This window comes from Coenobita brevimanus, chromosome 69 (assembly GCF_032717465.1).
Source record: "Coenobita brevimanus isolate Jiangsu-jjx chromosome 69, ASM3271746v2, whole genome shotgun sequence".
NCBI lineage: Eukaryota > Metazoa > Arthropoda > Malacostraca > Decapoda > Coenobitidae > Coenobita > Coenobita brevimanus.
In genome coordinates, this window is record NC_137022.1 from 19,968,788 (window position 1) to 19,987,393 (window position 18,606).

Here is an 18,606-nt window from a genome sequence, read left to right on the forward strand (position 1 = left end):
TCCCGGTGGACAAGGCAATAGAAGGAATGCTACTGGTCTTTACTGAAATGGAAATTAAAAGTCTTCTTAAAAGTCAAAGGGCTAACTGGGTTTTTAAGTCTGAGACAGTGCTTTATTGAAACTATCAATATCATCCGCTGTTTGAGAAAAATATCAAAGTTGCTGAGATACTGCTGTCATTGCAACTGAGTGCTAGATTATTATTAAATTTCAATAACTTTATATATATATATATATATATATATATATATATATATATATATATATATATATATCTGGAGCCTCTGTGGTACAGTTGCAGTGTGTGCGCTTTCGTACACTGGAGGACGAGAGTTCGCGCCCCGCCAGGGTAATAAACTTTGAGAGCGTTCTGCTAGTCACGTGCTTCTTTGGTGGACGTAAGGGGTGCTGTGTTTGAACCAGTGTCGCGTACTGTAAAGTATGCTTGCACCCAGTCGGCTTGCGCGGGCCGATTACACTTGGTTCACAGACTACACACACACATCCAAAGCTACTCCAACACCACAATTACACTTACAAGCACTTCTCATCCTACATACAATCTCTACCAGACAGCCTAAGCCACTTTGTAAGGATACTTAGGCTGTATTGTCCCCAGTTCGGTCGAGATAGGCCGGTCCTGCAGTGGATTCTCAAACGGCTGATGATAATGATGATGATGATATATATACCTTGTAAATCACTAGGATACTTTCCAACAGTGTGGTCTGCAGTCATATTGTGGATGAGTACACAAACACTTAACTTCATCAGCCAATGTCCCGCCAAACCCTGACAATACTCCCCTCCTCGTCTCCCCACAACCCCCCACCCTCCCTTCCTTTCACTGGGGTAAAAGTGGAGCAACTGAGCAGTTCAGATGTAGAGCTTCATTACATGTGACTGTACGTACATTTGTGTGCTTATTTACATTGTTACCAGATCAAAGCGGTCACGGGAAAGAAGGGGCGTGGCTTGAAAGTGTGATGTTTTCTAAATGACAATCTGTATAGCATGTTTGTCAATATTTTACTCTATGTATTCAAAGATTTGAAGCCAATAGTGTTAACTGAATTCCCTCACTTCAATAGATAAATAAATAAACGATAAATAAAGCATACCATACCTGGCAGAAAACATCTTGGCCATGGATGAAATAGCCTTGTATACTGCCCTCAAACAGCTGCTGACTGAGGTAGTCCATCAGTGCCTGGTATCTTGACCCTGCATGGAAGTGTTGAGAAATGTACAACAGAATATATGTTACACCAAACGCTTAATCCTTAGTTCGTCCAAGGTGACCACCAATGACCATAACAATTAATGCGGAAGCTAATATCGTCTCTCCCCCTCCCCCTCTTACTCTCTGCTAAACTCTGTTTTCATACCTTCTTCTTTTCAAATGGCAAGCAACATTTGTCTTGCTACAAACTTACGCCTCCGTTTTTTCATCTCTCTAATGCAGAAGTTAAAAGGTACTTTCATGATTTCATGTGCATAACCACCATCTCTGAAACTGTCTTCTTTTGCCTGTCTTTCCCATCACGTTTAGTCTTGTGCAGATGAATTTCGAAAAAAAAAAAAAAAAATGATATTTTGTCCTACGAATCAACTTTTCGGAAGGGACAAATTTGCTGGTTCTAAGCTTTTTATTTTTTGCTTTAACAAAGTGAAACATACGAGTGACTCACAGAGAGGCAAATGTACCAAGTCGTTGTAGTGCTTGATGGCCACCCGTTTGATATGGAACGACCTCAGTCCGAAGTTCCTCTTCCAGTGTCTCGAGAGGCTAACCAGTTTCACCAGCATCACCGCTTCACGTATATTTTCTGAAACATTGACAAGGAAGAGTGTTGGCAATAATACTGTATACTACTTCTGGTACTTACTGCAATAGCCTATTCGATTTCATCTGAGAAGAGAAGAGCTTTAAGCTTTTGAAAACTGGCAGTTAACTGACTGTCCGACAGTTCGAAGGTATTCATTAGTAACAATGTGTTTTAAATTATTTTTAATATAACGGTTGCAATGACCGTTTGACGATAAGATCGATGAAATAAAATATGTTTATTGTTATTTCCAGAGATTAATTTAAAAACGAGACCTTAGAAAGTCTATCGTAGTGACTACAATAGGTAATGTACGTTCAAAATTTCGGTTCTCCTGTCAAATCAACATAATGTCGCAGTAATGACGTATAATTTACCATAACACACACACACACACACACACACACAAACTCGTAAAACATTGTCCGATTTTGATTTGGTAGGAAAACGGAAAATTTCACATGTATCTAAGCCGTCGGGCAGAATTTGTAAGGTCTCAATTTTAATCAAAGCAAATAAAAAATATACATATTTAATATGATCAGTCTTATCGTCAAACGGTTATTGTAACCGTTATAATAAAAATTATTTACAAAACATCGTTACTAATGAATGCACTCGGACAGCCAATCAGCTGCCAGCTTTCATAAGCTTACGGCCCATCTCTTCGCAAATGAGATGGAACAGGCTATAATATCACATTAATTTTTTCTAAGTGCAGCTAGTCGAACATTCAGTATTTTTTTTCAAGAATCTACATTCGTTACCGTATGGCTTGCATGATCTCACAACCGAATCGTACAACCAAGCATGATAATCCTACGTGATTCCTCCATGCAAATCCTCTCTAGTTGTGAGAATGTGGCCGAGAGGATGAAGGGACTGTCGACCCGTCTGCGCAGAAACCCGGCAGTGGCCAAGTTGAAGAGCACCGGGTACCTAGTTCGGCTGGGGGCGCCGTGCAGGGGGCCAGGGAGTTGATTTTCCCTTACCAACCCAGGAACACTATCCCATCCTGAGTCTGTATCCATAAGTCAAACAGAAGAGCATATTACTCAAAGACGAATACATTTACTTTTTCATGAATACGAATGAAAATATGAGCGCAAAGTATTGTGTGGGCCTCTCTCTCTCTCTCTCTCTCTCTCTCTCTCTCTCTCTCTCTCTCTCGTATATATACAGTATATATATATATCTATATCTATATATATATATATATATATATATATATATATATATATATATATATATATATATATATATATATCCCATTGGAGCCCAGTGTCCAGAGTATTGGACAGACCCCATAAAAACATGGAACCCCCGGGTAGGGACCTATGAGCTTCGCTACTATGAGCCGATAGGCGGAGGGCGGTACACTGGGTACCCTCCCAGTGCCATGCCACTCCCAGCATCTCTGGGATCCAATGGGTTAAATATTTATTTATTTATTTACGTGTCCGACTCAGGGCAATGGCTTCATAGCCTGCTTCCGAGGCCCAGTATTCCTTCTACATTCGATACACCTCTACGTCACCGCTTCAGCGCTAATACTCACCGTCCATACTGAATTCATGCTAGAGCTGTCTCATGCATACGTGTATTCACTAATGATTTCAGGCATGTGTTTTGTTAACTGATATCTGATAATTTATTAGTTATGAATTTATAAACTTAATATGCCACATGGAAATGAATTCCTGTGACCGATATGCTCCCTAGAGTAGCATTACTACGCCTGTCAGATGTGCTAGCCGGCAGGCGGCTGATCCTGGTCATGGCTGGCAAGTGGCAGTTCAAAATTTGTGATCCAATAGAATTCTCTACTTCTTTCTCAGTCAGCTAATCAGGCAAGGCCAGCATACTCCACCAGACTACACGAGTTGATAACTTGGTACTGTATTAGCAGAGCAAGCCCTGGATTCGGCTGTTGGGACTCGCTCTGTGCTGCTTATCCAGTTTTGAGTTTACTTGCATATATTCTTTAATGTTCTTGAGTGTCCTGTCTTGACTTTATTTGTTTTATTCATTAGTTCCTTAAGGTGACAATATGGAAATGTGACCAGGCGGTTATGTCCTAGCTGTTACTTTGTGCTTTGTATATGCTGTTAGGCTGAAGTTATTGTGGTGTATGTTATATTTGTCGTAGTAATTAAAGTGTTTTAAGTATTCGTTTCCATATTATCCTTAGAATTTTCTAGTATTTGTGATTAGAATAATAAACTAAATTTACTGACTGCAGACCTCTAAGGTAGTAATCATAGTAAATGGGTAATCTCAGGGAATCTACCTAAATTTCATCAGTTCGATACCATGTTCATCCTAACAACTTCACCTCAGTAGAGTGTTTTTAAGTTTATTCTTGCTATAGACGATTTTCTTCATCTTAAGAGACTTTACGTGCCAGAGCTCAAATATAATCTCCATTAACTCCTTCATATCGCCCATAAGATGAATAAAATTGTGTGAAACTTCAGGAATAAACTTTTAAACATTAAGCCATCTAATTCAAGGAGTTAAACGAACATGGTGTCGATCTCATGACATTTCTATACCGGAAGCCGTAACTGAATTGCAGAATGTTACAGCATGGACTAGATGTTGCTTAAGAGATGAATATGCTTTACTTATGAGTGAGAGTAACAGTACTTTGCTCTTCATATTCGTTAGGTGTGACTGATTAGCCAGATTTAAATGCAAGGCTGTGTACATAAACTCCCATTCAGTAACTGTATGAAATGTAGGTTATTGGTATGGAGTGAGAATTAATGATGGAGTGAGAGATCCATGCAAATTTAAAATAGATATGAAAATAAATGTTTCGCTTTCTTACTTAAATAGTATCTTCATATCTGTGACGTGCCGAGAGAGAGAGAGAGAGAGAGAGAGAGAGAGAGAGAGAGAGAGAGAGAGTTAACATTTTTTAAAACGTAATATATCGCATATTCACTGCAATACTCGCAGAATACGAACGTATTGATACGGTATTGGAATGCGAATACTTTAAATACGCATTCAAATGAATCTGAATATCAGTACGAGTACCTGATATCCTTGTCTGACCATATTCATCACCATTACCATCACCACCACAACCAAACTTACATCACCACCGCTCCACCACCCGCAATACACTAACATATCACCACCACCGCCCCACCACCTGCAATACACTGACATCACCACCACCATTACTATCACAGTACACACTGATGTCACCACCACCATTACTATCACAGTACACACTGATGTCACCACCACCATTACTATCACAGTACACACTGATGTCACCACCGCCATTACTATCACAGTACACACTGATATCACCACCACCATTACTATCACGGTACACACTGATGTCACCACCACCACCTCTCAACCACCTGCAATACACTGACATCAACACCACCATTACTATCACACTGACATACCACCACCACCGAACCCACCACCCGCAGTACACTGACACTACCAGCACCATCATCACTGCCACACTGACATTACCACCATTGAGGTCACAACTACAACCCCTATAATGCTGACCACCATTACCCCACTGACATCACCATCACAATCACAACCACCACCACCATCACACAAACTTTTCCCTTCGCCGATGTTGCATTTTTATTCCTCTGCTATGACTACCGTATTTCAATGGTCACTGCTCTTCTGAAATGTCTGCTCGCAGCCCTCCTTCATTACTATGGGTGGGCAACACTCACACCTCATTTCTATCCAATTCATAATGCAAAACTTAATCGATACACTCTTCACATATGCAACAGCTGGCCTAGGGAACTGTCTGCATTTCCCTCTTCCTATGACCTTAGTATTTTAACTCAATGTGTCTAGACATCTCGATACGACAGATCTACAAGTTACTCTTTCTTTGCCTGTTTTTCCTTAAAAAAAAAAAAAGTTTTCAAACTTCCAACCTTTGGTTCCTTCTTTGACCACACACACACACACACACACACACACACACACACACACACACACACACACACACACACACACACACACACACACACACATGAACGCACGCACGCACACGAACGCTTGCAAGCACATGCAATACTCTGAAACCACCACATCTACCCCTATCAAGCTACCGTTGCCACTACCCCGCCACCACCACAATTACATCACCTTCTCCATCACTCCTACCGTACTGACATCACCACCACAACAACAGTGGCATCACCGCCATCACGACCATCACTATACATGCAAGTAGGATGTTGTACCGTACGATTTTGTACCGTGTCTCATACATACACTCCACATATGTAGACGTGCTCGAATGTACAGTATAGAATAGTGCATCACCATCATCATGCTGCTATCACCATCACCAACACTCCTACAATACTGACAGCACATTCCCACCACCATAATGACATGATTACCACTACGACCCTCACCGCAGTTTACATGACTATCACCACACTGACATCATTATTACCATCACTACAATGACATCACTACAACCCCCACAATGCTGACATCACCACAACCGCCACCACCACACTGACATCATCACAACCACCACCATCACACTGACCACCACAACCACCACCACACTGACATCACCACAAACACCACCACATTGACATCACCACAACCACCACCATCACACACACCACCACAACACCACCACCACATAGATCACCACAACACCACCACCACATAGATCACCACAACACCACCACCACATAGATCACCACAACACCACCAACACCACCACACTGATATCAACAGTGTGGTCACAACCACACACACCACCACAACCTCACCACCACAAAGATCACTACAACACCACCACCACATTGACATCACCACAACCACCACCACCACCACCACACTGATATCATCAACAGTGTGGTCACTGACATCACCAAATCTATAGTGACATCATTATCACCACCACCACCACCACCATCATCATCATCATCATCATCATCATCACCATCATCATCATCATCATCATCACCACCACCACCACGACCACCACCACCACCACCACACTGATTTTACGATTGCCACTACGTCACACTCCAACCTGACAACACTGACATCACAGCCACCACCAGGTCCACCACCACCACCACCACCACAGAGACCACACAGCTACACGTACTGTTAACAAGTCTTGAACAACTCACATTCGTCAATGGGTCCTGAAGTATCTAATGTTCGAGGATTGAAGCAATTGACAGCAGTTCATTCTTCAGCCAACAGATATGGAATTCTGGGAGAGGGGAGGGGGAAAGGGAGGGTGTGGAATGAGGTGACACGAGAGGTCCGATTGGTGGTGGCTTCAGTAAATAAATCTCCACATACTGATAAAGTAACACTGTGTTGTCAGTTATGACGATAGCGAAACCTCACTTACGATAACCGCATACAGTATTAACGCTGATGAAAATTCCAGTGTGTCTGCTTCAGATAACTGTGATCGGTTACTCTCTAGCTACTACATTTACCTTGATTCATCAGTTAGGGAAGGCGCCAACAAGACGAGAGAGGTAAGGTACAGCCCTGGCTACAAGTGTGTGGCGCTGTCTTAACATCTACGGCATGAATTAAATGGGGCAATTTATGGGAATTTTCCCAAACCCATACACACACATCGCTTTATACATACTACTGAAAATAACTAGGGTTTAGTGCAGGAATATTGCTCCATGAGTATTAACCCCTGGCTAGAATAACCATTACCATTTGACAAAGAGGCTTATGGCCTTCCTGGCGTCTGACTTGACGGCCACCAACAGGCGATGTCAATAATATGAACTATGAAATTGTTACATGCGTACTTCGTGTAACCTTCTAAAGATAATTAGGTTATTAGCTAGGCCAGCGTTGCTGCTAGTCTGTAACCCGGAAAAAATATTTATATAATCTAGCTAACACGAAAACATTTTAATGAGCTCATGGCGGACCCTTCGGATCATAAGGCTACAAATGATTTTGTGTGTGTGTGTGTGTGTGTGTGTGTGTGTGTGTGTGTGTGTGTGTGTGTGTGTGTGTGTGTGTGTGTGTGTGTGTGTGTGTGTGTGTGTGTGTGTGTGTGTGTGTGTGTGTGTGTGTGTGTGTGTGTGTGTGTTTGTGTGTGTGTGATTAGTAAAACCAAAAAAATCCTTGTCGTTTTATTACCACAAGAACTCAAATTTTATGTTAACCTTGCTTTTATTCGTCACCAGACACTTCGGCCTCTTGATATCACTTCACCGCTTCTCGTCTTCCCTTGTCCCTCCCTTCATAAACTCGTCCCTACGACTTCTGTGTCTGGAGAATGAACTGTTGTCTTCTGCTTCGTTTCTCGAACCTAAGATGTTTCTGGGTCAAACTACGACTGTGGCAAAGACCTGTGTTTTTACCTGTACATCAGTCATCACTACCACCAGTATCAAATGCGCTTGCGCGCAGTCTGTGCGATTTCCAGTCTACAGACGCCCCATTAACTCAACGTGCCCGTACTTCATGTCACGCCTTAGTTATTTATTTATTTGATTACTCATTTTACTTTATACTTTCTCTTTCAGGTCAGTCAAACCGACAGCTTATATGATATAGTATTATAAATAAATGTAAATTTTCCCTTTCAGTCTTTCCTAAGATATTTCCAAGTCATCTTTTCCATGCTGCATGGTGGTCCTTCTCACTTTTTCCTGGAGGGTTTGGAGGCAGGGGAAGCCTTCTTGCTTTACAATCCTTGTCCTTCAGTATGTACAATTAGATCTCGTGGTCAATTTCAACTCCGTAACAAACAGCTTCGAAATGACCATAAGGTCTGTTGCTGTTTGGTTTCCTTTTTATTTCTTTGTAACGAGCGAGCAAACTTTTGTGATCTTTTGCACTTAACCCTTTGATGCCAAACTGATTGATATATATATATATATATATATATATATATATATATATATATATATATATATTATGAATCCATATTATAATTACAAATCATAATATATAGATAGATAAATGGATAGATAGACAGCTCCAAGCAAGCCTGGGAAAGGGACATAATCTTGCAAGTTAACTGAGGAAATGTTGACCATACACAGGAAGTAGCAAGTCAGGGGATGATATAGGTTGTGTGTCAGCGAGATAGCATACGAACAGAGCCTAGTGACCATACACACATACTCACACACAGATTCTGGAACTTTCCAACCACAGTGTAACACACGTGACACGACCCGTTTCACCAGAATTTAGGAAGCAGAGCTCAGAAGGAGCTGCCACCAAATCTCAGAATAACTTTGTAGCTTTCTTGTAGTAGGAATTAAAGATGAATACAGTGAGTTGATCTTAATTTATTATCTTCAGAGAAAATCTAAGTTGAGCAGGGTATGTCTTACAGAGACAATATAATAAGTAAGTCTAGTTGGGCCCCTCTTTCTTGTTCACTCTCTCCACTACCTGTCAGTTCTAATGCTAGCCTTCTTCTGAGCTCTGCTTCCTAAATTCTGGTGAAACAGGGGTCGTGTCACGTGTGTTACACTGTGGTTGGAAAGTTCCAGAATCTGTGTGTGAGTATGTGTTTATGGTCACTAGGCTTTGTTCGTATGCTATCTCGCTGACTCAATACCTATATCATCCCCTGACTTGCTACTTCCTGTGTATGGTTAACATTTCCTCAGTTAACTTGCAAGATCATTTCCCTTTCCCAGGCTTGCTTGGAGCTCTGTCTATTTATCTATTTATCTATCTATCTATTATGATTTGTAATTATAATATGGATTCCTAACATATATATATATATATATATATATATATATATATATATATATATATATATATATATATATATATATATATATGCTCTTTGGAATAGTTAGGGCTCCACCTTTTCATTTTCTTTTACGATCGCAGCATATTCAGTTATAATAGAAAACGTATATGGAGTATAAAAGCTTAAACTAAAAGACATCAAATCCCGAATGTATATGGTCCGTCATTGCTTCCGACAAAACAGTGGCTTCAGAACAAGTAACACAAATAAAAACGAATTATGTGGGGAGAATTATTCCTCGATCATTTACATTCACATTGATTTAAAGCAGCTAAAACAAAACATCTTTAATAAGCATCTTCGTTTTATTGCAAATTGCACAGTGTAATGGTGTAGCCTGATAATAGTTTTGTGAATCATAAAATACAAAACTTAGCCCATTGACCCTGCATTTAGGGAAAAAAAAATCACTGCTCAACTTTATTAGACAAAATGTTATTAGCCTTTAAACAGCAGGACAGCTCATTGTAACTTTTAACTCTAATACCGATAATAGGCTAAACTTCGCCCACTCGCTGGTACTCACCACATCGACATGACCATCACCTTCTCCACCACATAGGCATCACTATCACCATCATATTGGTATGATCAACACACTTACATCACCATCACCACCATACGAACGTCACTGCCACTGCATTGAAATCACAATCACAGTGATATCATCACCACTTCCACAATGATATCATCTTTCCCTCAACCACACTGACTTCACAACGGCCACTAGACTAATATCACCAACATCACCAAGCTGACCTCAGAACCACCTCAAACATCAACCTCCATCATCACACTGACATCAAACAACACTGACCTCACAACCACCTCATAGACATCAACCTCGCCATCACATCGCTGACCTCACAACCACCTCACAGATATCAACCTCACAACCACCCTCACCTCAACCACAGTGACATCACTGCTACCACCAGACTGATACGACCAAATATACCATCACCACCACTTCCAAAAAATGCTGACATAACTACCACCGCACTGCTTACACCACCACCACTGTCATCACCATCACTGATAATCACCACTACACTGACATCATCACTAAACTGACTTTACCACAACAACCACACTAACGCCACAAACACATTGACATCAACACCACACTGACACCATCGCCACATCATCACCAGCACCACCACCACCACCACCGCCACCCCACCACGTCGACACCACCTTCACCATCCCAGCACATCGACATCACCACTGCCATTTCACCAAACTGACATCACTTCCACCACAATTACCCTGCCAACATCACACTGAAATTACCACCACCCTACCATACTGATATCACCACAAGCACCCCCACAAGTGACATCACTACGGTCACCACCCTGATATCACTACCATCACTCTGACAGCATCACCACAGCACTAACATCACCAACATAGTCATCACCATTATACATCACAACCAACACCAACATACTGGTAGTATCCTCTAATCTTAACCATATCTAAATCAATCCTGCATCATCTTTAAACATACTTGGAGGTTCATTCTCTCGGGACTTATCTTGGAAAGATCATATTACATCTCTTGTAAAATCTGCTTCCAAGAGATTGGGTGTGCTAAGCCGACTCCGTACCGTCTTTACTCCTGCACAATTGTTGACTTTATACACGGGTTTTATTCGCCCCTGTGTAGAGTACAACTCTCATGTGTGGGGAGGCTCCCCACATACAGCTCTTCTCAACAAAGTGGAGTCAAAGGCTTTTCGTCCCATTAACTTTCTTCCTCTTACCGGGTCCCTTCAACTTCTGTCTCTTCGCCGCACCGTTGCATCTTTATCTCTTTTCTGTCGCTGCTTCAATGGTCACTGCTTTTCTGAACTGTCTGCTTGCATCCCTCCACCACTAAGTGGGCGCGTAGTACCAGTCTAGCAACAAAACTCTCATACCTTTTCTGTCCAACTCTCTAATGCAAGAGTTAACCGTTACTCCCAGTCCTTCATGTATGCAACAGTTCAAATCTGGAACTGTCTCCCTCTGTATTTCCTACTGCTTACGACCGCCAATCTTTCACACGCAGGTGTGTCCAGGCATCTCTAAGTTAACGGATCTTGAATTTGGCTCTGTTATTTTCTTTTTGGTTTTGCTTGCGGGCTTCTGGCCTTTTGTTCCTTCTTCCTTGCACAGAGAAATCATCATCACCACACTAACAACATCCCTGCCATAAATTCATAATCACACCTACGAATATATCACGACAACCACAGCGACTACGTCACTATCAAATCACAAAAAGACCACCAACACACACACACACACACACACAGACACACACACACACACACACACACACACACACACACACATATATATATATATATATATATATATATATATATATATATATATATATATATATATATATATATATATATATATACGTGTGTGTGTGTGTGTGTGTGTGTGTGTGTGTGTGTGTGTGTGTGTGTGTGTGTGTGTGTGTGTGTGTGTGTGTGAGCTTCTCGTTACAGTGATTTGTTTTACTTTGATTTCACCACCTTAAAACGGATTTAGTCACCCTAGGAAATAATTTTTGAACAGGAGGGTGAGATATAGCCTTAATAAAGCCCTGTAGGTTAAAGGGACTTACTTCATCGTCCAAACGTTGCAAAAATAAAATATAAAAATCCCTCATCAGAGTGAAGTTAATTTATTCACTGCAATGGCTTCTATTTTCTTATTATATCTAGAGTCTTGATCACCTTACCAGTACCTTAGGGTAGACTTTTAGAACTGGATAGGATGTATACAAGCTTCATTACACTCTTCAGTACAAGGAGTTCTCCGATAGGCATCTGGAGAATATAAATGATGTTGACGTACTCGGGCTGAACAAGGAGTCAGTTCTTACGTTCGACAATTTCCACCATTTTTTTTTTTTCTTACGCTTGAGTGAATTCCTGTCCTAACTTCTAACGATGGTAAGATATGTGCACGTTTCCAATATTGTCTCAGTACCAGAAAAGTAAAGCATCGCCTGTAAACTAACCCACTGCCACGTGTACAGGTAGTAAGCAAACTTTGATTTTCTTGAATTAGACGATTTTTAGCATGTATTCAGTAAAGAGTGTATAAGTCCAACTTAGCACGCTGTTTACTCGCCTGCCAGCTGAGTTACAATATCCATCTTGGCAGAAACTCCACTCGCATCCCTCACAACGACAGTCATGGCTACCAGCTGGCGACGGTAGGACACGACCCTCACGGTGTCTCGGGTAGGGTAGCCTGACAGCACACCATTTAGCCTGGAAATGAAATAGTAAAGGAGTGGCATGTGCTGGCTTTAACAGATGTAGCAAGGGAAACACTTTATGAGGAGAGATGATGTGAGAGAAGTACTGTATGTGAAAAACAAGCCATATATAGAAACGGTAGGTGGAACTGGGAATGATAAGGTGGAGAGGCTGAATGGGAGAGTTAATACAGTTTGAGCAAAATAAGATGAGAATAGTCGATAGATAACGAGGAGTTTGGGAGGCAGCAGACTAATAAAGAACAAGACAATCAGTATTTACCGAAATAAGGCAATGGGTGGAAGAGCAATCAGCTAATTTTTATATGCACTCCGTCAAAGTAACGTTGTAGTATCAGATTTTAGGATGGCTAGACCAATGGAAAGAAGAGTTAGTGCACAGCGAATGATCAGCAGATGGAATATGCTACTGTACCAGGAATTAGTTGCCTGAGTGGAATTTTGTTAATGTAGGAAACGGAGGTATTAACAGACTGAATTCAGAAACTTTGTAGACTAGCCTGGATACAAGGGAAACCGCCGAAGGAATAGAATTAAGGTGTAGAAGTCCTGTGACGATGTTTACGGGAAAAGATGAGAGAAGACTGGATTCAGAAACTTTGTAGACTAGCCTGGATACAAGGGAAACCGCCGAAGGAATGGAATTAAGGTGCAGAAGTCCTGTGACGATGTTTACGGGAAAAGATGAGAGAAGAAAATATGGGAACCCAAGGGGTGTGCGCAACCTCAGACAAGTAGAAAAGATATATGGTAGAATGCTGACAGAGTAAGAAGATAGGATAATAATGGAAAATTTAGTACATGACTTGACAAGGAAGGTTCAAGATGGGTAAGCGATGTGCATCGTGTGTTGATCAAATATTTGCACAAAAATGTCAGTCTGATAAATTTCGGTTAATAGACAGAAACTTGTTTGTAGCATTAAATGGAGGTGGAGATGTTGATCGGAAGGCAGTAGGGTATATTGTAGTATACAGAAAGAAGACAAATTATTCAAGGCATCTACAGTACGTACAATGTGAGAAAGCAATAGCAGTGATGATGGTGAATGGTTGTTCTTAATGAGAGGCTCGACCTGAGTGCTGAAGTGAAACAAGGGGAGTTTATATCACCATGACTTTTCATTGTGTGTGTGTGTGTGTGTGTGTGTGTGTGTGTGTGTGTGTGTGTGTAATTCACCGGGTCGGTCAGGATCACTTGATGGTCGTGATCGTCAGCTTTTTACCCTCCCGGAAGGGAGCTGAGAGCTCATATAGTCCGATCTAAGGGCAAGGCTGTGACCTTCACACACGCACACACCCGTCCCCTTGCTCAAGGGGGACAGTAACCACCCACTTCGTCAGTGAAACTTTTCGCAACCTGAGCGAGGCGTGAACTCCCGTCCACCAGTTGGCAAGCGAGAGCGTTACCACTGCACCAGCGAGCGGTGTTTTGGTGTGTGTGTGTGTGTGTGTGTGTGTGTGTGTGTGTGTGTGTGTGTGTGTGTGAAGTGGAATTCTCTGATAATGAAAGCAACAACACTTAGAAGCCGAGGAGTAGTACTGATGATGCAACTTTGGAGATATATTTTGAACTGGAGAGTTCATATTAACCATCTTCAATACGAGAAGTCTTTCTTCAGCAGACTAAAATCGTCTTGATGTAGCAAACTTATATATATATATATATATATATATATATATATATATATATATATATATATATATATATATATATATATAAAAGTAATCGTAATAAAGGGATGAAAAATAAATGTCAGCAAGAGCCAAATGAAAGATGGTTTAAGAGGACCCAGTGATGAATTGTGGCATCGCACTTCACGGTAAAGTATGAAGAGAAAGTAATGCAATTAAATAAAATCAGGCAGTGTTGAGATCAAAGATGATTGTGTGACAAACGAACTGATGGAAAGGGTGTAACAAGGAAGGAAACTGACAAATACTGAGAAGATTATCTGAAAACGGAATATAATATTAGGAGATTCTGGTATGCGAGGAGGAAGGCGAGGTTTACTGAAAATAATATGGGAGTGAAGTGGCCGAACACGAAGACCAAAAACAAGGTGCCAGAATTATGAGGGAGGACAGCATGCTGTAGCAGGCAGGGCCGTTCCTGCTTCGAGACAAAAATGTTTCATACGAAGCGGCACTGACTAGGTAATTAAGAAATACACAACACGTTTCGCTTTATCACTAGCAGTGAAACTGACTAGCATATGGGATATTCTTGCTGATGATTTAGGAGAGATGAAAGATACAGGAATTGAGATTTTATGCATTACAAACAAGAAACGCTTTCATCCTAATCAGAAATAAAAGGCAAGTAATGAGTCAGGTGTGACAGTCTGATCATGTTAATGGCGAAGTAACAGCTGTGACGGATGCTTTGAGATGAGGGTTGATATGTGAATGGTAATCATCAAAGCATTCGTGCACAGCACTTCATGTACAGTACAGCTCGGAAGATCGTTGATGAATGGCAGGAAGGGAAATGATGACAGAACAGAATCCTGAAGAACACCACTATGCAGCAGCTATACGAATAGAACAACCAGAAAGAAAACTGGAGATGAAGGCACAAATACAGTAGAAAGATAGACAACCACACAAAGGTAGACTGAAAATTTTTAAAAATATGTGCTAGGCTCCATCGAAACCTTTTGAGTGCAACGGCAAAAGTTCGCCAGAGTCCTAGCAGGAGGATGATCATGAATTAGAAAGGAAGGCGAGAAGATAGCTGGTGGAACATCTCTAGCGGAACTCATGCTGGCGATCAGCAAGAAAGTTAAGAGAAGGGAAAGCCTTTCAAAACCTTCCTGTAAATTAGAGATATAAAGAGTATAGAATTGCTAGCTATCAAAGTAACACTATAAACAGAGGAGTGGAAACGATCATCCTTCTCATGGACAGGCTTTAAAAGAGCAACTTCCAGCAACAATGAAAGATCAAAGTTGAAAGACAAAGGCAAAGAGTTTGCCTAGGCAGAGTGACAGTTTGAAAGCACAGTTCTACAGTAGAGGACAAAGTAACTCCGTGAAGACTGTAAGCCCTATTACTACTGGGGCCAGTGAAGGCAGAAAATACACCATTAGATGATAATCTTACAAAAAGCATGTGAAAGTAAGTGGAGAAGGAGATGGAAGCACAGCATCGTAATCATCCACACTAGATTTAAAGGGGAAGGTTTGGTCAAAGAGTTCTTCCTTGTCAGAAAAAAAAAAAAAAATAGCTACAGAGCTAGCAGGGCAGAAAGGAGGACGAAGTAAAGTTATTAGGAAAGTTTATGGCAAGGCGACGAAAGGAAATGAAAGAAAACTGAAAAGTTCTGAGCATTTGAAATTACAAAAATTTTTAACAATGTCAAACAGAAGACTTGGCATAAGTCCAGGCAGAAATGTGAACGAGATTCAGAGGAAGTGTAAATTGACAACATGCTTTTTGAATGCTAAATCTTTGTTGTGGACAGTATTAGAATAAGTGCAATTAACCCACTTCTTAAATTATTATTTGTTAGAGGGGAAAAGAAACGTATGAATGTTTCTTGCCCGACAAGATAATCTCCATAGTGTGTGAAACACACCCAGATGAGTCTTGGTCATGGAAGCAGTAATCGTTTAAGGAAAAGCAAAGAGGTACTGCCTATTGGCACCGCAACCAATAGAGCCAAAGTTCCACAGACGCCGCTTCCTAAGATAGTACACAGACCTTACTGGAGCATTAGTTGGTTAAAACTTTAATTAGACGAGCCTAAAAGAGAAAATGGTTAATAGAGTAAGCACAAGAACTGGTTATAAGAAAAAAGGTCAAGTATGAATGAAGAGGAGAGTTAAAGATGATCGTGAATCCTTGAGTCACAAAAATGGAAACTTCAGTGACGGGGGAAATGGAAAGAATGTGTCTCACTTTGAAAGTTAAATGGTCACAGAGTTTGCATAGTCAGTGGAAGTAGGAAACAAAGAGCACAGATATATTTAGTCAGAGAATAACAGGGTAACTGAAATCAGAGTGCTAAGAATTAGAAGACTCAAGTTCAGGAACACGAAACTAAGTTAGGTTGCTGATCACACACACACACACACACACACACACACACACACACACACACACACACACACACACACACACTTGTGACTTTAAAATGAATGTAGAGAAAGTAGGGGGATACAAAAAAGTGTGTGCTGTAAATAGCATCAGATAACTCAGTCTCAAAGAGGTTCAGAAGGTGAAGTTTAGAGAAGAGGTGATGTTCAACAGAGGCAACTGGAGGAAAGGCTGTGAATGTTGCAGAAATGAATAGAAAGAGTGTCAGACAAAGGTCTAAGACATCTGATTTGGTCAGCAATGAAAGCGAGACTGATGGCTGGGGTATTAATGGCCCCCTCTCCCTCTCAGCACCTTTGGAATAGAAAGTGTGATGTGTAATGTTTAAGAGAGTATACAACTAACAGTTATACTGTCACACTGAAGAGGAGGATCAGGAGTTAGATCCTAAGACCTAGTGCAAAGTGGAGCTAAAGCTCTCCCTATAACCAACTGCCCATTCTTCTAAGGAGTACCATCCTGTTAGACTGTACTACATTCTCATCCCTGGACTCTGGAGATTATGGCTGCCGGCAGGTACAGTTTGCACATAATCACTCACGCATCTCTTCCACTCCTTATTGACCATCAAACACATTCCCTCTAGACTCCTCCTTCGATTGCTGAGGAGATTCTCCATTCAGGTCTTTCCATTCATTCCATTTCATAGCAGTTTTTTTTTACTCCCTTATAGAATGAGGATTCCCAAAGCTTAAGAAACCTGCCTTCCATTAGTCAGACTAAACACTCACATGTGCCTGACCACGCACATGATAAATAGATCAGGTGTTCAGTCTTACATGTTTAAACAGTAGTCACGGAGATTTTGTGCTTCAAGGTAGCCAGCTGTGTTGACAAACTGGGGTCTGCTGTGGAGGGAGCCTTGCCACTTCAGCTTGTAGAACCCTGGCTGATAGCACTCCTGTATCTATAAATTTTTGCATAGTTGGTCTCGAAATCTTTGAAAGAGACAATGTATCAATATTTAAGAGTACAATAGTAACCTGACACTGCAAATATATTCTTAATGCCTCAAGCTGTGTAAGTTACAAGTTCGTCCTTTACATTGTGTGTCCGTGTGTTTGAATACATCGGGAAAGAGCTGGGACGCATATTTCTGTCCTGTATGCCTACTTGTCTATCAACCCTCAGCCAGGAACGACGCTCGCCCCATCGTTTCAAAACTAACCATAAGATTTTCTCGAAAATACGCTCAATGAATTTCCCAGGCAAAATTACCCAAATATAAGATACCTAACCAAACTTAACCTATCCCACTAGGGCAGCTTGGCATAGGTGGCTGGCTGTGATATTGAGACGAATACCCATGCAGAAAGGAAATATGCAGCCGGGACAGCAGTGTCAATGTGGATGCGTCTTTAGAACATTCGTATATCAGCTGTCAAGGCTTTGGTAGGTCGGAATAATGCATCGTGGAGGGCTTACAAGCCAGATAACGTCATGCTACAAGAGGACACCTGAGAAGTAAGAGAATGGTGTGAAAAGCTACTTGAAAAAACAAGGGGATAAGTTTAACTGGCTTGTCTGTATCCTCTTTGCCATCCTTTTACATGATCCCCCAAAATCACACAGAACAGCTATTGT

General features: G+C 41.1%; 1 protein-coding gene and 1 long non-coding RNA gene across 2 annotated transcripts in view; one reads left to right on the forward strand and one right to left on the reverse strand.

The window, feature by feature from the left end:
* LOC145406007 (uncharacterized) overlaps positions 1 to 18,606 on the forward strand; it is a 417,004-nt gene that overhangs the window by 271,088 nt on the left and 127,310 nt on the right. The window lies entirely within an intron of this gene.
* LOC145406006 (uncharacterized) overlaps positions 1 to 18,606 on the reverse strand; it is a 285,077-nt gene that overhangs the window by 9,139 nt on the left and 257,332 nt on the right. Inside the window, exon 2 of the long non-coding RNA XR_013898498.1 lies at positions 1,127 to 1,224. This is a non-coding gene — a long non-coding RNA (uncharacterized LOC145406006). The remainder of the gene's footprint in view (positions 1 to 1,126; positions 1,225 to 18,606) is intronic.